Source organism: Symphalangus syndactylus, chromosome 12 (genome assembly GCF_028878055.3).
Source record: "Symphalangus syndactylus isolate Jambi chromosome 12, NHGRI_mSymSyn1-v2.1_pri, whole genome shotgun sequence".
Taxonomy (NCBI): Eukaryota; Metazoa; Chordata; class Mammalia; order Primates; family Hylobatidae; genus Symphalangus; species Symphalangus syndactylus.
Genome location: NC_072441.2, coordinates 74342534 through 74355947, shown reverse-complemented (window position 1 = coordinate 74355947; position 13414 = coordinate 74342534). Strand labels below are relative to the sequence as shown.

The window sequence follows — 13414 nt, the reverse complement described above, 5'->3', positions numbered from 1 at the left end:
CAGTTGCTTGATAGATCTTCCTCCATCCCTTTATTTTGAGTCTATGTGTGTCTCTGCACGTGAGATGGGTTTCCTGAATACAGCACACTGATGGGTCCTGACTCCTTATCCAGTTTGCCAGTCTGTGTCTTTTAATTGGAGCATTTAGCCCATTTACATTTAACGTTAATATTGTTATGTGTGAATCTGATCCTGTCATTATGATGTTAGTTGCTATAGTTTCTTCCTAGCCTCGATGGTCTTTACAATTTGGCGTGTTTTTGCAGTGGCTGGTACCGGTTGTTCCTTTCCATGTTTAGTGCTTCCTTCAGGAGCTCCTTTAGGGCAGGCCTGGTGGTGACAAAATCACTCAGTGTTTGCTTGTCTATAAAGTATTTTATTTCTCCTTCACTTATGAAGCTTAGTTTGGCGGGATAGGAAATTCTGGGTTGAAAATTCTTTTCTTTAAGAATGTTGAATATCGGCCCCCACTCTCTTCTGGCTTGTAGAGTTTCTGCTGAGAGATCAGCTGTTAGTCTGATGGGCTTCCCTTTGTGGGTAACCCGAGCTTTCTCTCTGGCTGCCCTTAACATTTTTTCCTTCATTTCAACTTTGGTGAATCTGACAATTATGTGTCTTGGAGTTGCTCTTCTCGAGGAGTATCTTTGTGGCGTTCTCTGTATTTCCTGAATCTGAATGCTGGCCTGCCTTGCTAGATTGGGGAAGTTCTCCTGGATAATATCTTGCAGAGTGTTTTCCAACTTGGTTCCATTCTCCCCATCATTTTCAGGTACACCAATCAGACGTAGGTTTGGTCTTTTCACATAGTCCCAAATTTCTTGGAGGCTTTGTTCATTTCTTTTTATTCTTTTTTCTCTAAACTTCCCTTCTCTCTTCATTTCATTCATTTCATCTTCCATCAGCGATACCCTTTCTTCCAGTTGATCGCATCTGCTACTGAGGCTTCTGCAATCTTCGCGTAGTTCTCGAAACTTGGCTTTCAGCTCCATCAGCTCCTTGAAGCCCTTCTCTCCATTGGTTATTCTAGTTATCCATTCTTCTAATTTTTTTTCAAAGTTTTTAACTTCTTTGCTATTGTTTTGAATTTCTTCTCGTAGCTCAGAGTAGTTTGATCGTCTGAAGCCTTCTTCTCTCAACTCGTCAAAGTCATCCTCCATCCAGCTTTGTTCCATTGCTGGTGAGGAACTGCGTTCCTTTGGAGGAGGAGAGGTGCTCTGTTTTTTAGAGTTTCCAGTTGTTTTGCTCTGTTTTTTCCCCATCTTTGTGGTTTTATCTACTTTTTGTCTTTGATGATGGTGATGTACTGATGGGTTTTTGGTGTGGATGTCCTTTCTGTTTGTTAGTTTTCCTTCTACCAGACAGGACCATCAGCTGCAGGTCTGTTGGAGTTTACTAGAGGTCCACTCCAGACCCTGTTTGGCTGGGTGTCAGCAGCGGTGGCTGCAGAATGGCGGATTTTCGTGAGACCACAAATTCAGCTGTCTGATAGTTCCTCTGAAAGTTTTGTCTCAGAGGAGTACCCGGCTGAATGAGGTGTCAGTCTGTCCCTACTGGGGGGGTGCCTCCCAGTTAGGCTGCTCAGGGGTAAGGGACCCACTTTAGGAGGCAGTCTGTCCGTTCTCAGATCTCCAGCTGCGTGCTGGGAGAACCACTACTCTCTTCAAAGCTGTCAGTCAGACAGGGACATTTAAGTCTGTGGAGGTTCTTGCTGAGTTTTTGTTTGTCTGTGCCCTGCCCCCAGAGGTGGAGCCTACAGAGGCAGGCAGGCCTCCTTGAGCTGTGGTGGGCTCCACCCAGTTCGAGCTTCCTGGCTGCTTTGTTTACCTAAGCAAGCCTGGGCAATGGTGGGCGCCCCTCCCCCAGCCTCGCTGCCGCCTTGCAGCTTTATCTCAGACTGCTGTGCTAGCAATCAGCGAGACTCGGTGGGCATAGGACCCTCCGAGCCAGGTGCGGGACACAATCTCCTAGTGTGCCGTTTTCCAGGCCCGTTGGAAAAGCGCAGTATTAGGATGGGACTGACCCAATATTCCAGGTGCCATCTGTTTCCCCTTTCTTTGACTAGGAAAGGGAACTCCCTGACCCCTTGCGCTTCCCCAGTGAGGCAATGCCTCGCCCTGCTTCGGCTCGCGCACAGTGCGCTTCACCGACTGTCCTGCACCCACTGTTAGGCACTCCCTAGTGAGATGAAACCGGTACCTCAAGCAGAAATGCAGAAATCACCCGTCTTCTGTGTCGCTGGGGCTGGGAGCTGGAGACTGGAGCTGTTCCTATTCGGCCATCTTGGCTCCTCCAAATTTGTCCTTTTTCAAAATTGTTTTGACTATTAAAGTCCTTTGCATGTCCACATATATTTTAGAATCAAAATGTCAATTTATATTTTAAAAATCTTCTAGGATTCTGATTGGGATTGCACTGAATCTACAGGTCAATTTGGAGAGAATGGGCATCTTAGTAATACTGATTCTTCCAATCCATGATCATGATATATCTCTTCATTTGTTTATATCTTCTTTAATTTCTCTCCACGATGCTTCTCAGTGCAAGCATTTTGCATTTTATTAAATTTATTTCTAAGTATTTGATGTTTTTGATGCTATTGTAGTGATACTTTTTAATTTTATTGTTGAACTTTTTGCTGCTGGTATATAGAAATACTATTGATTTTTGTATATTGACTTTATATCGCATGATTTTCTAAATGTATTTATTCTAGTAGAGACTTCAGATTCCTTAGAATTTTTAACATACACATCGTGCCATCTGAAGATAGTTTTATTTCTTCTTTTTCAAACTTCATACTGCATTTCTTTGGCTTGTCGTGTTGTACTGGTTACAGCCTTCAATAGAAGTGGTGAGAGAATTTTTTCTGATCTCAAAGAAAAAGCATTCGATATTTTACTATTAAGTATGACATTAGCTGTAGAATTTTCATAGATGCCATTTTTCAGATTAAGGAAGTTATATCTGAAAGCATAAGCATTTTAATCATGAATGGGTATTAAATTATTTCAAATTTTTTCTGCATTTATCAAGTTGATCAAATGGCTTTGCATCTTTATGTTGCAGATATGGTAAATTGTACTAACTGATTTTCAGACACTAAACCATCCTTGCATTTTTGGGGGGAGAACCCCATTTGGTCTTATAATATCCTTTTTTATTTTTTAATTATCTCCTTTATATATTGCTCAATTTTGTGTGCCAATATTTTGGTAAGGCTTTTGTAACTATATCCTTGAAAGATAATGGTCTTTAGTTTTATTTTATTGTGAAGTGTTTTTTCTGGTTTTGTTTCATTCTATTGAAAATATTTTTTAATTTCTGTTGTGATTTCTTCTTCTAGACATGGATTACTTATAAATGTTTAATTTCCAAATATTTGGAGATTTTTCTAGATATTTTATTATTATTGATTCCTAATTTAATTGATTTGTAATTTAATTCTATTGTAGCTAGAGAATATATTATGTATAATATTAACCTTTTAAAAGTATTAAGAGTTATTTTATGACTCAGCATATGATTCATTTTGGTGACTGTTTCCTGGGCACTTAAAAAGAATGTTTATTCTGCTGTATAAGGTAGATTGTTCTATGAATGTCAGTTAGGTCAAATTGTTGATTGTGCTGCTCAGGGCTTTTTATCCTTACTGACTTTTTACCTACTTGCTCTATAAATTACTTAAAGAAAGCTATGTTGTTAAAATCTCTCACTATAATTAGATATTTATTTATTTTTCCTTAGTTATGTCATGTTTTGCTTCTGTTATTAGATACGTTTATATTTAGGATTGTTATGTCATCCTGTTGCATTGATTTACAGTTAGGAGTAAACAGGGACTAGAAATAGACTAGCCCTCAAAAAGAATAAATCTCAGCTTCCAATAAACTCAGTCATTGATTGGATTGAGACAATTTGTCAGCACCGATTATCTAAACCTGGATCACAACCACAGCTACCTTCAATGTACACCGTCTTTTAGCCTAGAATTGGGCAGAGTTTTGACTATGAAGTTTAGGCTAATCTGGTGTGCAGATATGCCATGCAATTCCTTCGGTTTTCAAAATCTAGACTTGCTAGTATGTCATTAGTATGTCATTAGCTAGCCTATATGCTAGATACCCAGGATTTAGTGGTGCCAAATGTTGATTCCTTGTATTGGTTTATTTATACATTTTGTTGTCTGACTCTTTAAGAAGTTCAGGTCATTGCTTGAGACAAATTGTGTTTATTCATTAATTCAACAAATACTTTTTGAGTATCTAACACAGTAAAACTCCTGCAATGACAATGCACTAGAATATAAGACCCTGATATTGGCTTCCTTCTTCCATTCAGCCCCCATTCTCAAATTAGCAGACACATTTCTTATTATTTGAGGAAAAAGAGAAAATATGGAAAGAAGAAGAGGGGCAGGATGGAAAAAATAGGGGAAATGGTGGTAAATTTGTCATTGGAAGCAGCGAAGTGGAGGGTAAGTCCCAGCATCCCTAATGTTTTTCTGGACCTATCTACTTGAATTGGGCCAAGTGGGTACCACTAACCAGGAGATGTTTGGAATCACACTGCTCTTTCCCTGGAAATCCCAACAGGACCCAGAAGCATCCCCATCAATATTTAGGCTAGAGCAGATAACTGCTATCAGGAGTTGCCAAAACATAGCCAGGTGGTAATGAATTTAGATGGGAGTTCCCTGCTGGCTAGCTGTGCTGGCCAGCCCCAGTTATTTTATTAACCTAATTAATTTGACCCCTCATTCTTTATTTATTATGACTTTTTGGATAATATTTAATCAAAGATCAGCAAAATTTTATTAATATGAATTTTAATTAATATGCCCTCAAGGAACTTGCATTTTATTGGAGAAGCCAGCCAGGTTAACCAATAACTATCATGCATTTTAATAAAGTCCATAACAGAGGTGTGGACCAAATGGCACCATCCCAACCAAACAAGAGGATCATTAACTGTTTTTCTTTTTTCATGTTTGTCAAGAGACCATAGTGATCATCTTCATTGTAAACACGTTTGGGTGTTGAACAGGTCAAGAATGATGGGTTTTATATCTTTGTGGCAGCAACAAATGAATGTGTTAAAACAAATAATACAAATGCATCAACCACCATCCCCTCCTGCAGTACGATGTTCTTTCATTGATTCTATTCAGTGTTACTGTTATTATGGTTATTATTTCAGTCATTCGTGAGTTAAAGCTAGAACCACATAAAGTCGATTCTTAAACTAAACTAATTAACTCTTAAGCAGGTATAAACGTGAACTCCATTTGACTATGCCAATGGAAAAAAAGACCAGTTAGTTTAAGGACACTATGAAAATCATTAAACTTAAAACTAACATGGTGTGGGGCTGGGGACAACAATCCCTCTGAGACCAGTGCTTTTTAAATTTCCAAGAATAGAAGAAGTGATAACAAGAAAAATCATACAGTTGGAAGCTTAGCATTTTATAAAGCAGCTAGAGAGGACCCAGAGGAGAAGCCTATCCAAGATTGATCTCTGTAATGGTTAATTTTATATGTCAACTAGATTGTGCTAAGGGATGCCCATTTAACTGATAAAACATTATTTTCAGGTGTATCTATTAGGATGTTGTAGGAAAAGATTAGCGTTTAAATCAATACACTAAGTAAAGAAGATTCATTTCCCCCAGTATGGGTGAGCATCTTCTAATCTATTAAAGGCCCAAATAGAACAAAAAGCAGGAGAAAGGGTAAATTCTCTCTCTCTTCTTGAGCTGGGATACCCATCTTCTCCTGCTCTCAGAAATTGGAGCTCCTAGTTCTCAGGCCTACAGACTCCAGGATATACCCCAGTGCCTTCCCCACCAATTCCCCATCCCACCAGCTCTCAGCTTTGAACCAGGAGTTACACCATCGATTCCCCTGGTTCTCAGGCCTTCAAACTTGAACTGAATTGCACCACAAGCTTTCCTGGTTCTCCAGCTTGCAGACGGCATATTGTGGGACTTCTTGGCCTCCATAATCACATGAGCCAAATCCCATAACAAATCTCTTATATGCCTATATATATATATCAGATTGGTTCTGTTTCTCTGGAGAACCCTCACTAATACAATCTTATGCGGACAATACAAGTTAAAGGAAGATGGAAGACCAAAATCCCTGGGCGTGCATCTTCTCAATGTCTTTACCTTGCTCTCACTGCCCAGTTCTTTCACTGCCTCTTCTTCCAATCTACTTGAACAGTTAACCAAATAGCAGCTGACTGATCTGGTCAGCTGGTTGTGATCATTCCGACCCCAGGAATGATTGCAGTAGGGTCTCAAAAATACAATGTACAGGCATAAATTTACAGCAGGAAGCATGAAAGGAATTGGATTATGCATAAACCATGAAACATATCTGCCAGGTCCTCTTCCTTAAAAAGGGTGGATCTAATTATACAGCGGATCATAAAGGGGGCAGAATTTGTAGGAATGACCCCCCAGAGTTTCACATTACCAAGACTAAGGGAGAAGTTTTAGGGAGAACTTTGGTGTCTCTAAACAGAAATAACTCCAGCTTGGCAATGAGATATGCGTCTCTTTTCTCTATGATCTTCTGGGTCTTGGTCCCTTTCATGCACTTTCATATTTGCCAGCTACGTGTCTCAGTTTCTTTTATCCAAGCCCTCCATCAACTGATTATATTTCATCTCTAATTTTAACAGGCATGTGAAAGTACAGGATCTTCCACCCCCATCTCAGAGCAGACATCTTATTTCCTAGACTTTCATTTCAAGGCCAATCCAATAAAAGACATTGAACTTACAATGTTATAAAATATACTTCCACTAATCCCCAGTTTAAAGCTCAGTTGTAGACTCTTTCCTCCCCCCCAACCCCATTTCTTTAGTAAGAGAAAGTAAGTAATGTTACCAAACTCTTGAAGTCCAGCTGCTGTCTCTAACTCTAACCAAAAGACAAGTACCATGTAATGGAAAAAATGCAAGTTCTAAAGTTCAAATTTGGGCCTGGATATAAATCTTGCTTCTGCCACTTCTTAGCATTATGACCTTGGGCAAGTGAGTAATATATTTAACTACATTTCCACATTTGTAAAATGGGAATAAAAGAGTTACTTTATAGGGCTTTCTTAATGATGAAGTGCAATGATGTATATAAAGGTGCCAGCCTTATAATGTACATTTAATAAGTTATGACTATTTTAAAAGAGATCTTCAAGTTTTGTAATAATGTTGGTGTTCACATCTGCATATGCCTAACTCTTAGGATAGAACTGGTGAATGAGAAATGCATTGTGTCAGTCCCTGAAAGTATGAGTGGTGGACAGTAGCAGACCTTTCTGCTCATAATTTTGGTCAAGAAGTTGTGCTTTCTTATTTTTTTGTGAGATTTCCAACCAAAATAGATGATGAACTCATAAATTTGAACTGGTCTCTCTGCTCCAGCAACTGATAGAAGCATTTCTCAATTCCCACCCACTCCTAGGCCTTTCCCATTCACCAGGTAGAATTTTGAGAAAGAAATTGGCCTCCTTCAAGAGAGAAAGTGCAGGCAGAAACAGCACCCCAGGCATTACACAGGAGCAATCTTGTGCCCATTCAGAGACTAACCACAATCTGGAGGAATCCAGACAAAGCCTTAGTTAGCACTTCACAGTTTTCAAAGGACTTTCATATTTCTCACCTCCTGGGCAAGGCCAACTCTTCATTATACCCATATTTAGCACTCTGTATGTGCCTTCATTGTGATGACGATGATGATTTTTTTTTTTTTTTGAGACAGAGTTGCTCACTCTGTTGCCTAGGCTGGAGTGCAATGGCGTGATCTTGGCTCACTGCAACCTCTACTTCCTGGGTTCAAGCAATTCTCCTGCCTCAGCCTCCCAAGTAGCTGGGATTACAGTCACTGGCCATCATGCCTGGCTAATTTTTGTATTTTGTAGAGAAGCGGTTTCACCATGTCGGCCAAGGTGGTCTTGAACTCCTGACCTCAAGTGATCTGCCCACCTCATCCCCCCAAAGTGCTGGGATTACAGGCATGAGCCACCGCGCCTGGCCCATTGTGATGATTATTAATTAGATGATAATGATTGCTCATGTGTATTATTTCTTCAGTGTCTATGTCCAAGAGGAGGACAAGGACCATATCTAACTAGTTCAGCATTGTATTTCCAGCTCCTAGCCCAGTATCTGGCACATAATAGATATTCAATAAATATTTGTTGAATGAAAAGAAGCTATAGCATTCATATGTGCATCACTCTCTAATGAAATATTTACAATTGAGCTAACAAGTCTAGTTCAAAAATTTATCTACTGCCAAAACAAATATCATGACATTTTTCAGATCCAAAAGCAAATCTCTTTTTGGCTAATCCAGGCTACTATTTCATAGATAATCAGAAAAGGACTACAGACACCCCTAACCCTCACTGCTAATGAGTCATCTTCCCATTTAAGAAGTCAGCAGAGTATTTTCTTTCCAGTTTCATGTCATCAGTTTTACTTAAACAGTTGTCAACCCTAATGGGTTGTTTCTCCAAATTAATTCTTCTCACTTTTTTAGAAAGATTTATAGCACATCACCCTCATTCTGATCTTTTTATTGTCCAAGATTCTCCTCCTATAAGATAATTATATGACTTAGAGACTGGCTTAAATGGCTCAGGACCTAGAATTCATAATACATATTTTTTTAATTTTAGGAAAATTTCAGATTTTTCCTGACTACTCTCTCCTGCTTCCTACCCGCAATGATTTCTTTTCTCTTTTCTTATAATTTTCTTATTGGAGACTCTAAAAATAAATAATCAGAGAGGTGCTCTATTCCTGGTGTTACCCCAGATTCACTGCAGCTGTGCCGAAGGCCGCCAACACAGTCTAATGACACGTTAAATACACTGTCTATGACTTGTCCTGTCAGGCAGATCCAAAAGCTGCTTTGATTAATTCTTATTTTTAAATGCAACTGGCATGTGGATATAGATCCTGCCTTTGTGACCTTTGGGCAGGGCACGTAATCTGTTTCTTTCACCTACTCTTCTACCTGCAAAATTGGTGTGACAATAAAATCTTTCTTTCTAAATTGATATGTAGTAAAAGATAAACTATACAGGAGCACTAGTGAAAAGATGCCATGCAAGTGCCTCAAAGTGATCTGTTTTCTGGACTCTCTGCGGCACATCTTGCATCTCTAACAAGTCTCCCTCAGCCATGTTCTAAGCCCCAGCCCCAGCATTAACCAGTTGTACATGTAACAAATACAGATTCACCTTAGTGCAAACTCAGTCAAATGAGAAAATAATTCTCCTGCTAACTAAAACACGCATCTTAGTATTCTAGAGCAAAATGCAGGTAACTTTTGGATAATCCAAAGCACGGCTTTACAGGCAGTGATGACCAGCCTTCTTTGAGTACTTAGCATATGCCAAGAACTGTTTTCAGCACACTGCATACATTATCTATTCAGTCCTGAGTACCCTGTGACATAGCTGTGATTATTAAACTGCATTTTTAGCCAGGTGTGGTGGCTCATGCCTGTAATCCCCGTGCTTTGGAAGGCTGGGGTGGGAGGATCACTTGAGGCCAGGAGCCTGAGACCAACCTGGGCAACACAGCCAGACCTTTTCTCTACAGATTTTTTTTTTTAATTAGCTGGGCATGGTGGCACATGCCTGTAGTCCTAGCTACTCAGAAGGCTGAAGCAGGAGAATCACTTGAGCCCAGGACTTTGAGGTTAGAGTGAGCTATGATTGTGCCACTGAACTCCAGCCTGGGTAACAGGAGAGAGGCCCTGTCTCAAATAAATAAATTGCATTTTACATCTGAGAAAACTGAGGCATATAGAAATCAAATGGTTTTCCTGAGCTCACACTGACAGTAAGTGGTAGAGTTCAGATTTGAGTCAGCTGGCTTAGCCTTTATACTCCACTGCATTTCAAGATAATGATAACAACCATTTATGTGCCAGCAATTGGGCCAAATACTGTACATAGGTTATCTCATTAAGTTCTTATAATAATCATCTCCATCCATAGATGATAAAAATGAGACTTAAAAAGGTTAATTTGCCAACTATCACAGAGCTAGTAAGTGATAGATTCTGAGCCAGGCTGTCTGATTATAGAGACAGACAACAAAAATACTAAACCATGTTGTGAAAGCCAGTGATGGCTCTACCTACAGTCTTCCATGGAAGACTCCCTCATCGTTTACAAGGACATGAAAATGTGTTTGCTGGACCTAGTGAGGAGAGAAATTCCTGTGCACTCTCCACTGTAGTGGGTTTACCGGTAGGCCAAGGGGAAAATGAACTCCTGAGTAGGAGCCTGGAGTCTTTGTTCATGCAAGCTGTACCACTGGATTTCAATTAGCCAGGAGGCTTTTGGAGGGCAAGCCCAGGGCATGGACAACCCACAAGAGAGGAGGTCCCAAAAGCTCCCCAGTTCTGCCCCCAGCAACAGAGGCTTCCTGTAGCCAAGTCTGTCTCTGATTTGCAGGTGAGTGAGTGAAATTCACACAACCTCAGCCATAACTCTTTGAATGGGTTCTCCATTGCCCTAACCAGAAAGGCCCCAGAATGTTTGTCTCCAGTGATCAAGGTCTGCCATCTGCTGAAGTTTTACCCTTTGCTTTGTCATCACATGAACCTAATGCTCTACAATTTACTCTGCCCTTTCATGATCAAATATTGCCCCTGGTACAATCAGGGATACAGTAGAATTGTGCAGGACCAAAGGAAACAAGGACAGGTCTGGGAAAAGGGAGGGGGATAGATCAAAGAATCTTGAAACCCTCGGGTTGGTGATTCTGGATTTGTGGTGCTGTGGGAGACAGGGCAAATATTTCTGTGATAAAAGGGACTTCTGAATAAGAAGAAAAGGAAGAGAAAAAGAGGGATACCCTCTGGGGCATCCAGTGCCACCAGTATAATGATCACTAAACAGGGTGAAAGGGAGGGCACCAGGAAATCGGCCCAGAAAGTGTGGTTATACAATAAAATTAAAGCCAAGATTGTCCCCCTTTGCATTTCCTGTCCTCCCAGCCCCTCCCATTTAGACCATACCCATCTTTTCCCGTGTGGAAAAAAAGAGTTCACTTGACTCTCCTTTGCAGACTTAGAGTCAGCCTCTTTTCTTTGCCCTCAGGCTCTGAAGGCGACTACAACAGTACGTTGAGCAAAAGAGAGACGGCATCGCCCCCTCGTGGTGCAGGGCCCATCTCTGCGGTATTCTGGACGCTTTCCGGGGCTGCCCAGGCAGAGGCACCCTGTGGGAGTGGAAATGCTGTCCTCAGAACCTCTGGCTGTTGAATGACTTGTGTCTTGTCAGAATGGTGAGATTCCCGAATGCCATCACCCTGTTCCTTCTACCCTCCCCATTGATGTTCACACAGGTCAGCTAAGCTAGACCTGTCTGCAGTGTGTTTCGAAAACAGGTTGCCCCTGCAAGAAAACTCCTGGTTTAGTAAATCAGCACATCAGGGCTAGAGAAGAAAAGAATTCTGCTGTCTTTCTTTCCATTTCAGTCCATTCTGCCAAGCTGAAGCAGAATGATTTTCATTCATCTTAAATCCCCCCAAAATATTTTCCAAAAATAAACCTCTCAAACCAAACACCATCACATATGTACCCTAAGGAATAATGAGTCACCTTTTCAGGCAATGGAAAGAAAGGACCAGAAAATTGCTGTCAAGCTTAGGGTGGGTGGAGGAGGCAGGGAATTAATTTTGTTGAGTGGATAAAGGTCTGGGCCTCAATCCCAAAAGCCCAGATTGGGGCATTGAGCCTACAGCACCCCTGTCAGTCACTCCCTGCTGTCCCTGGAGCCTGAGCAGGCAAACAGTTATCTTTCTGCACTGACTCTCTGGGACAGCCAGAGCTTTTGCCCCCATCCCGAGGTCATCCTCTCCCAGCACCTCCTCTGCCTCTGGTAAGAGGAGGTAAAAGGAAGGTAGACACAGGAGGTCCATCAGAGTGTGGATGAAGCTGCCCCTGCATCAGAGTGCAGAGCTTGGAGTCTAGCCCCATCCTGGCCAACACAGAAGCAGGGAGTGAGAGAGGCAAAAACGAGGAGCCAGCCTGTTTCCATAGATACAGATTTCAGTTGCATTTTATGACAGCCGTGCCAGGCTGCCTGGAGAGGCATTGTTTGGATGCCTAGGGACCCGCTCAGAAGGAAAACGAAGTAAGAAGCAATTTTTTTAAGATTCAAGTGGTTTCCCTCCCAGTTTCAGATTGAGATCCACTCTCTGCCCTCTGGCCTTCTGGCAGAGGTCATCCCTGGTAGGACACTTGCCTTTAGCGCAGCCTGGGCAGATTTAGACCCTCCAACCCCAGGCCTCGAAGATCACAGTCAAAATGATTCTTAGAAGCAAGCCTGCTTTCCCTGGAGCCTGGGCAGTCAAACAGCCATCCTTCTGCACTGTCTCTCTGGGACAGCCGGAGCCTTTGCCCCCATCCCGAGGTCCTCCTCTCCCAACACTGCTAGTGCTTCTCTAACAGCTGCTCTGTGGCTGAAGGAGTTCCAATTTCCCAGCCCCTGGTGACCTCTTGTGAGGGCTGCCACTGAGGTTTGAGAGAAGAAGCCTCACCTGGTCTCCTGCCAGGGGCTCAGCCTGCAGCTGGGGAAGGACTCCCCTTACTTCTGGATTCAAAATACTCATTTTCCTTTGCCACTCCTACATCTTCATCTCCTACCACCTCATCTAGGCGGTGCCCTTCTCTCTACTCATCACTCATTCATTTCTCAAAACCCATTGAGTTCTTTCATTTGCCAGGCCTTTATAAAATAGACGTGAGTAAGAGAATTTCCCTGTACTGAGAAATCTCACAGACTAATGGGGGATGAAGACACATAAGTGAACTACTAGAAAACAACTTAGATAGGGTCAAATAAGAAGTCCTGGGGAAGTTATAGCCCAAACTGAGCCTCAACGGATGAGTCAGTTAGGGAAGAGGAGATTCAAAATAGAGGGGACTGCATAGGCAAAGGCATAGAGGCAAGAAACAGGGTGATGTGCATAAGAAACTCGGTAGATCATAGGTGCTGAGAGCCAGTGCAAAGCTATGAGTGGCAAGAGATGGGCTGGAGTAAATTGGCAGTCGTCAGACAGCAGAGGGCCCTATGTGCCATGCGAAAGGCCCCAAGCTTCATCCTGCAGTGGTTCTTCAGTCGTGGCTCACAGAGTTCCAGGGCTCCACTGTGGTGCCTCAGGGGCAGGGCTAGGGCTCTCTCACTCTCAACCTGAGTGATTTTTTTTTCCAGACAGAGTTTCGCTCTAACTCAAGTGGTCCGCCCGCCTCAGCCTCTCAAAGTGCTAGGATTACAGGCGTGAGCCACCACACCCAGCCTTGAGTGACTTATTTTATATGTACTCGAATAGGTGACAGCAAACTACAGAGAGATTTAAGTCTGGGAAGGACATGATCA

At 41.9% G+C, this 13414-nt stretch overlaps 1 pseudogene; it reads left to right on the top strand.

Moving 5' to 3' along the window:
* The window catches only part of LOC134734853 (PRAME family member 17-like), a 42312-nt pseudogene extending 31017 nt beyond the window's left edge, over positions 1-11295 (top strand).
* The last annotated feature ends 2119 nt before the right edge of the window (positions 11296-13414 follow it).